This window comes from Octopus bimaculoides, chromosome 18 (assembly GCF_001194135.2).
Source record: "Octopus bimaculoides isolate UCB-OBI-ISO-001 chromosome 18, ASM119413v2, whole genome shotgun sequence".
Classification (NCBI taxonomy): Eukaryota; Metazoa; Mollusca; class Cephalopoda; order Octopoda; family Octopodidae; genus Octopus; species Octopus bimaculoides.
In genome coordinates, this window is record NC_068998.1 from 49,515,839 (window position 1) to 49,521,903 (window position 6,065).

General features: G+C 34.0%; 1 long non-coding RNA gene across 11 annotated transcripts in view; it reads right to left on the minus strand.

Annotated features, from left to right (window-relative positions):
- Positions 1–1,559: 1,559 nt before the first annotated feature.
- The window catches only part of LOC128249896 (uncharacterized), an 8,301-nt gene continuing 3,795 nt past the window's right edge, over positions 1,560–6,065 (minus strand). For all 11 annotated transcript variants that reach the window (XR_008266039.1, XR_008266035.1, XR_008266044.1 and 8 more), the window contains exons 2-4: positions 5,885–5,984; positions 5,335–5,423; positions 1,560–1,811 (exon numbers count right to left, since the gene is read on the minus strand). This is a non-coding gene — a long non-coding RNA (uncharacterized LOC128249896). The remainder of the gene's footprint in view (positions 1,812–5,334; positions 5,424–5,884; positions 5,985–6,065) is intronic.

Sequence of the window (6,065 nt, forward strand, 5' to 3'; positions counted from 1 at the left end):
GTGTGTATACACACGAATATATAAATATATATGTATGTATATACAGATATACCGGAGTCTGCATAAGTGTGCATGTGTGTGCATGATTGTGTGTGTTTTTGAACGTGTGTGCATGATTGTGTGTGTTTTTGAATGTGTGTTTATTCATGCAAATTTATATTTAGTCAATTTTGTTTCATATATATACCCGTATGTACTTGTGAGTTGAGAATGCTTACGTAAAGTTGAAATGATTCTTCTAATTTAATCATTACCGACATTATTAATACAGATGCATACAGAGAATATTTCTTCTAGTAATGTATGAAACACAGCAACTGCTGATTTAACGACCACTTATACGTTTTTTTTCGTATACTAAACTAAAAAGTAACAGATGCCAGTAATATCTCAATAAAGCATACATGTTTTGTACTTGTAATGTTCTAATGTATTTTGCTGAAATGCTGCACATATTTACGATGATATTACTGACCATGCGTTCAAAGGTTTCTATATCCTTGCCAATGGGTTTCAAAGAAGCAGTGGTGGTGTGCTTGTTTTTGTTGGTTGATTTCATGCTAACAATATAACAATTTTGAAATCAATGATACATGAAAATAGAATTGTCTTCACGTAATATAAAAGCGCACAATCAAAGCTGTTTTGTATTTAGATAAGCTCGTTATTGTTTCCCGATATTCCAAACATGCTTTCATATATATATATATATATATATATATATATATAATTTCTTAATTTCTGACCTTGGATTTTAAGATATCAGTCAAGGAAAGCTGCTTTTAATAGTCTTTCCTCTACATGAGCAAGTTTGGTGCAATATCTTGTAAACTTGGAATTACACGAAACATAGAAATTGGGAAATTGAAAGAACACTGCGCTTGTGTGAAATTATATTTAAAGTTGGAGCAATGTAAGATATCAACAAGAAGAATAGTTTGAGCTTTCTATAATAAACAGTATTAGTATGAATGTTTGGAATCTGGAAGAACTGCCTACAAAGATAATGTGCCGAGACCCTTTTTTTATTGTGAAATATTTTGTCACGAACCTAAGTAATAGGCATCCGGTATTTTTCTTGTCCCAGTGTTTTAAAATTAAAACCCAAGCTGAACAAAGTTACCCAGAATTTTTTTCTGAGTCTGTTGATTGAATCATAAAGGTTAACCTAATTATAGAGGAGCAGTTCCAGGTTGGTACATGAACAGAGTATTCATCCTTTCACAACCACCGTGTTACACTGTATCGAGTTTAGTCGACATATTTCTAGATCTGTTTGCAATTTCATAGGCACATAAAGCATATTGCAAATCACAGTACAATCTCTGAAATGGTATTCACTTGTGTGTGTTTGTGTGTATATATAAATGGATCAGTTTTGTAAATGATTTTGATCTGGAAATTTTCTACTTATTTGAAGAGATGTATTTATAAAACAAATGTTTTTCAATTATGTCATTGCTTTCTAAAGGAGAGTTTGCATGAAATTTGTGTATAGAATGGAGCATCACTTGATGGTGTCTATTACTGCATTGTAATGAAAACCCCTACACACCAGATGAGTTCAAATGCAATTTTATTTTGTTATTATGTATAGTGATCTCTTAGGAAAAAATAAACTATTTTCCTAATTTGAAATCGTGGTTCTGCTGTGATTAAGAATTCTTGAATTTCTCGTCGATCAGTTGCATGTAACTCAAATTTCCCCCGGTGTTTTCTATTTTATCGCATTACACCAATAACATCAATGTTCTTACATATAATCGTGTATATAGCGGACTGGTGGCAATCGCATGCTGCTTCGACAAACTCTGAAAAAAAAATCAATTGCCAGCAATTTATAAAGACAAAATGGTACAAAATAAAAATATAAAGCTAGCATTCGTTAGAATACATTCAATGTCGTATTATACATTTTTTTTCGGAATATTTTACTAACATTTGCTGGCGCCACAAAGTAAACAGCAGAAATATAACGCCACAGACAGCAGATGAAAATAGAGAAGCAACAGCAGCGACACAGAAAAACAAACAGCAAAGAAAAAAAGCAAAAAAGACACAACGAAAAGAGACCACGAATACGAGTAGAAGGGAAAAAGATGAACGCGTCATTATTTGCGACGAAATAAATAACGTGCGTGGCCAAAATGGCGTCACATATCACAAAACAATTATGACATCTGCAGAAGTTGCAGCAGCCCCAGTAGTAGGATCAACGTCTTAAAATCTTAGTAGTGCATTTTCATAACAAAGATCAATCAGGTTCTCCATGACATTCTCCATTCCTTTCTCTCTCCCCATCTCTTTTTTTCCCGTAACATTCATTAAGCATAGAACTATATTTTCCCAACTTCTCTGGTCACCACTCCCGTTCTCACAGCACATCACTCAGTGAGGTCGACTCTAGAAGTATTCCTTACTACAAAGCAATGAAGACAGAACAAGAGATCAATGTCTGCAACACGCAAGCATAAAAAAAAATGTGATTTTGAAATAATATTATTCGAAGAACCTCATGAAATAGAAGTGAATAGCTACAAAGATGGTGGGATTCAGGAGTCAGATTTCCAACCCTCTGTTCAGAAATCCTTCTAATCCTTCTGTTCAGAAGCCCTTCTAATCAAAAGAAAATAACGAAGAAGTGTACGTAGACTTGACACGAGTATTCACAAATACCCACGAGCAACCTTCATATTCATTGAATCCCTTCCCGTTGATGAAAGTGAATTTGAAGTTCTTACCAAACAACGAAGTACGTGACGTCTCTATAATTATCCATGAGGTTCTTTCGAAATAGAGTTTCTTGTTTAACATCTCATGCAATTTGGTTAAATATACTATAGCCTCACGAAGACCAGTTGCCTCTGCTCTCTGATCTTCATATTCATACATTATCTATCTATCTATCTATCTATCTATCTATCTATCGGCTGTGAGATAACATTTTACTCAAAATACCGGCACTCAGCTTCCGTCAATACATTTTCCCAACTTGTGCGTGAGTTCTTCGCTCTGTCTTCGAATGTCTTAGAACACCCTGATCTTTGCTTTCGGCTTAGACTTAGTGTTATAGTCAGAGCGGTTAGTACCTTTCTCAACCGTTCTCTGCATACAAGAATTTATGGGCTTACAATCCAGGAATTAAGAGACCAAAAGTTAGGGGCTGGTGAAGTTGTAGTAATGATCTCCAATGCCGTTGACTGTTCACTAGTTATCGGGATGTTCCTTAAAAACGGAAAGCCGTCAAATTTAACTCGAACGCTATGTATAAGAAAGCGTGTGCATGTGCGATTGTGTTATAAAGACTGAAAGAGAGACTGGAGCTTAAAGTAACTGATTTAAATCTTAAATATAAGGAAGGTAGAAACTGCTGCAATCGGAAACATTTTAAATTTTAGTTTTCAAAAACAGAATTGTTATTGGTAGGGTGGAGTAGAGAATGAATAGACAGATGGCAGTCTTTGTTAAGGAAACGTTAAGTGTAATATGATGAAAATGTATGCATCTGAAGCTGTCTCTAAAGTTTCATGGGGTTTACGTTTTGTAGAACATTTAGTTTAACATAAGCGATGGGGTGAACACAGAAGAGCGATAATCTAAACAATAGCGTAACAATCCATTATCTATTGGTTCCGGCAGATTCGGATGTGAACGTCTGACCTCTATTTATATTTTTTGTTTCGTCATCGGAGAACTCCTCAGTATTTCATTTGTTCATGACATGCGTCATAACAAATGAATTCACTGGCAATATGTTTGATTGTAAAAATCTATGCTCTTCTTGCTATAATGATAAAATTATCGTTAAAACTTTATTACCGCATTGTTGACACTATGTTGAATTCCCGTGATATTGTTATGTTGCTGTATTAGTCTTATCTCAGTTTTACTGCCTAAAATCTTTATTTAATATGAGTGTATTATTGAAAAGGGAGAGTTAATAAAGTGAATGAGAAAGTATTGTGCAAATGGTAAAATGGCTTTATGTCTATGAAAATTGTCATTTAAAATATAGCCTTATGAGTTGACTTACACCAAATATAAACTTATGGTTTTCATCATACCAAGATGAAGAATAAAGCTACCATAAGCATGCAGAGGGAGAAGTTAATGTTGGGCGACGCGACGCCTTTCCCGAAAGTATGCGGTTTTAATGTAGGGTCATTCCCTGAAATAAATATGAAAGATCGGTAAAAATCTATTGAAACTCTTACTACAGATAGTAGAGATATAGATGCAAATTTTATGCATCGCATACTCGTGAATAAACTAGACACTCGAGTATATTCTTCAGAACTGCTCCAATTAAACTTGTCATATGGATTTTAATTTTCTTGGAGACCATTTTGAAGCTTCAAGAAAATACATAATTTGTCTATTTTAACGCTGGAATAGACATTAGAATTCTATTGGTGCTACCTATATAACTCAATCGTTCTGCCTACAACAATCTATGCCAGCTAGACGTGCAAGAAAACAATAAGGTCGGATAGGAAATTAAATATACTCCACCAAATGTGTCTCAGACAGAACCTGAACTTCAAATGTTTGATTAATATCACAAATGAGGAGATTTCGAGAAGAATAAGGTCACAACCGCTGCAAAGTTTTGTAGCTGAGAGTCGATTCTGCATCGCTGGCGTCATTCTCCCTCTAGTCAATCATTGGAGGTCGAAAACAGCCTGTCACCAGGCGTAAAATAGCTATGCGAAAGATCACTTGCTGAAGGTCATTTCATGATGAATTCGTGACATTTCGTGGAATGAATAATATGGTAATCTAGTATCCGATCGAATCTGGGGGAAGGAGATTTTCGTGAAATGCGCCCAGCGGTACAGGAAAACCTGGAGCTACGAGAAATACAACTATTTAAACAAATCTTGAATTTTCTAAATAGTCAAATTTACATAACGTAAAAGTATTCAAAAATTATTTAACATAATTTATTTTAAAATAACATTAACCCTTTAGCATTTAAACTATCCGCATCTGGCTAAAATATTCTACCTGTTTTATGCGCAAACTGGTCACCTCTGGCCTCTAATACCTACCCACCAACATAATTTTAAAAATAAAGAACCACACCATCAAAATCGCATACCAACGTGATAATGCATGGTTAATTAAAAACAAAGTAAATAAATAAATCAGCTTTACATTTGGCAGTGTATTGCTAACCCAAGCCAAACGTCAAGGATTTCTTTTGAAATATTAAATTAATTTTAATATATGTTCAACGCTTATTAAATTGCGTCCGACAAAATAATTTTACAGAATTCGATAACGCTTTTAATGTAGTGTGTTATTACATAATTTACTACAAGCAAGACTTACAAGCACACGTTTCGTGAAAAACGGTATGGAAGTGGAGACTACACTGCATAAATTTGTTCCGAAAACACATTTCAAATAACTTCGCGCGCCTGAAAAAGAAAATATTTTTTCAGATATATTATTATGGAAAATTGAAATTTCCATAGTTGAAAATAGTTTAAAATATTTATGTTTTGATATCTAAGCAACTTTGTGAGGACAATAACTGACGGCTTTTACAATGATTAGATTTTAGGAGCAAACCTTTAAAATTGTGATGATAATTTGCCCAAAGAAGAAGTAATAAGCATAGCATCTCCAATGTGGTCCTAATTAAAAGGCAGATATTATTCATTTTGATCATCTTTAAGGCCATACCATGGAATATTTTACCTATTCTTTGTCCGATAACATGTTCAGCAGTTCAAATCTGGCGGTTACTTTTAACAACAATTCAAATGTCTAGTACATGCGAAATATTATGAGACAGAAATAGTAGCACTGAATAGCTGATAATATTTATAAATTAGATATGTCAATAACAGAAGCAAAAGTAGAAGCGTCTATGTACTTGCACGAAGAAGGATCATTTTTCTGTTCGGGATATTTTTTAAAGACTTGCGGGCACAGAAGTTTAGCAGTTTCGTAGCAAAATTCTGAGGCTGTTAAACCTGGAATTCGATTAAAACAAAACCGGTTAATTCAATATATATCAAACACAGACTCACACTCATATATATACATACATACAT